Raw genomic sequence first — 3127 nt, forward strand, 5'->3', positions numbered from 1 at the left:
CAGCCCTACCTTTGTATCTGTTTTTGGTTTGACTCTGCTGGAAAAACATTTTGTTAGAAAAATGTTTTTAAGAACAATAAAATGACAGGATTATTTTCTAGTTTCACATTAACTCTTACTGTCCTTGTAGAATTAGAATGGTAGTCTTGATTTGTTAATCAAACAGAAAGGACTTACTGCAGAATAAAACCATGTGATATTTTAAAAATTAAATATCCAATCAGTTCTTAAAAATTCTCAATTCAAAAATGATAAGTCTGTATTAAATTACACATTTCTCTTAAATGAGGTGATTTCAGTTCTAACTGCCGTTTACAGATCTCTTGTCAATGTGCTAATCATTACAGCATTAAGTTTTTATTTTGATAGGTTGACTGTTAATGTTATAAAAACAAAACATCAACAGGACTTCTAAACATGAAAACTTTATTGCAGATATGATAGCTTATTATTTATTCAGTGGCAACAAGAAAACAACATAGTCCCAAACTACCACAGTCAAAGCAAACACACATGCAAGCATTCTCACAAATGCACATGCATTAGACACATCAAATAACACTCAATGTTGTGGCAGGTCAACAAAACATGGCACTGTTAGAAGTTTGTCACAAAAATCTATTGAGCTTTTATTAATTCACTGTAGGAAAAGCACACATGGATGAAAAAAAAAAGTATATTTGTATAGTATTCTATCACAACATTTTTGTCATGCTCTGATTGAAAATCAAGTACATAAGCAATGTGAATTGTACAAGATATTACAAATGAAAAAAGTGAAAGCTGTGGAAGATATGGAACAACACCCAGAATGAAACTTGAGGCCTTAAACTGCAGACATTTCTTGAACAACTGTGTTTTAACGGTCTTTTAAAAACTCGTCTGCAATGTAATTGTCTGTTTCTTATGGAAGGGAGTTCCAACAAGTTAATGCTGAATGGGAAATGCTTAAACCACAGGTTTTTGTCCTGATTCTCGGAATGGAAAGATGGCAAGTATCTGCAGAAGTATGCCTGTTTGGAGTGTAGTGAGGTAGGTTCAGAAGTGAGATGGAGCAGAGCATGCGAAGTGTATCCAGCTTATATTTTATAAAAGCCTGGACATAAAACCAGTGGAGAATATAGAGAAAAGGTTTTGGAGCAGAGCATGCGAAGTGTATCCAGCTTATATTTTATAAAAGCCTGGACATAAAACCAGTGGAGAATATAGAGAAAAGGTTTTGTATGATCTTGTCTACAGAGTTTTGGAGCAGATGTATGGCAGGTGGACATGAGGGAATTACGGCAGGTAAGTACTAACAAAACAAGAGGAATGGATGAAGACGTGGGAAGTCTGAATGGAAAGATACCGAGGGATTGTGCTGATACTGCATAGCACAAATTATGAAGTTCTGCAGATGCTAGAGAAACAAACTTGTCTAGAGACATATCAAGACATCACAGTAAAACTAAGGTTCCTGACTAAAGAAAAAAAATGGAACATCTCTCAAGCTGAGTCTGATAAGTTCTAACTTCTAATTACAAGCAAGTTTTGCATTAATCTTGGACATTTTCCAACAAAATTTCAGCTGCAGAAATGTTTTCGTTATATTACATTTCACTTAGGACTTACGTTTTAAAAGAAAATGCTAAGACAGCTACTATGCCTCTCAGCAATAAGCATTATCAGAATTTATCTGCCTATGCAGAGATTAAAAGTTTGTAAAATTTGGTGAATGAGCAGCTTTTCCCTTTAAAAAAACTTCATTCTTTTTGAAATATCAAAACTATCTCTGCATAATCCTACATACACATATCTGTAAATATATTTATCATGGGGAGGGATAATCCGCTAAAATCTCCAACCATCTGCATGATACAAGCAAGAAAGCCTATATAAACACTATTTATGAGCATGATGTTTATTTAAGGAGTGATTTACACATGTGATGTACACATAAAGGGTGAAGTTATTTAGCTCACTATTATCTGATTCCATATTCTGAATATTTAAAAAAGCAAGGGAAAATAATAGATCATCATGAAATGAATACTTTGTAAACACTCTTTATTGGAATAAAGAATTATTGATGACTATTATACGCCAAACTTGACAAAAGCTAGTATGCTTAGTAATATTAGTAATACATGAGAGTAGTATGAAGGCTACAAATGAAAGAAATTTCTAAAAAAGCAATTTAGTGCACTTAGAATACTTGGCTCATTCAAAGTTTCATTTTTATCAATGTTCACATATTTGAAGATCGACAGTGCCTCATTGATCCTAAATAGGATCCTAACCGGAGATGAGAGAGGCATCGATACATTGGACGAAGTTCATGTGTACGTGTGAGAGGGCATAGGTGTGCATGTGTGTTAAATGTCATTTTATAGGTATGTATGTTTTTATATATATACATTGTTATGTTAAGATCTATAAATTATTTTTGTGAGCTAAAGAAAAATTTCTGTCCTGGATTATGCCTGGTACACAATAACGATTGATTGATTCTCCCATTTGAATGAAGGAGAGACCATGTTCTTGTAAGAGATATTATCCAATTTAAAAAAATATGTACACTGTTTATAAAACATTTTGAAATTTACTGTATTCTTTATAGAAACACTGAGAATCAAAATATCTTATGTGATACACCTGTTACACATTGTATCAAAGCTTTCAATAGAATTTGATACTGTTGTGTACAAAAATATGCACACTAAATTATAAATAGTGAAAATCTAAGTCTATTTGCTGTTACAAGTAATTAAGTAATAAATGCCCCAAACTGTTTTGTTACAAAATTCATAGATGAATACTCAAATTTTTTAACTCATTGTGATGTATTTATTGACATATGCAAACATCTGAAGAGACGAGACGATGATTATATTACTTATTATTATTTGTGTTTTTGCTTTTCGCTTATTCAAAGAGGGGATGGTAGAATTTTATCAGGTGACATACAAGAAATACATTGTTTATAATAAGACTCATCGTAGCGTAGAAGCTCTCTATACGTCCGTCTCTTTCTCTCTGTACGCCGGACGCGATTTTTGTTAAAATACAGCTACTAACATTACTATTATCTATGATTTAATTAATTCTCCTAGACTATCTGCTAACTTTTCTCCATTGCTATCTCAGT

Source organism: Pomacea canaliculata, linkage group LG12, assembly GCF_003073045.1.
Source record: "Pomacea canaliculata isolate SZHN2017 linkage group LG12, ASM307304v1, whole genome shotgun sequence".
Lineage (NCBI taxonomy): Eukaryota > Metazoa > Mollusca > Gastropoda > Architaenioglossa > Ampullariidae > Pomacea > Pomacea canaliculata.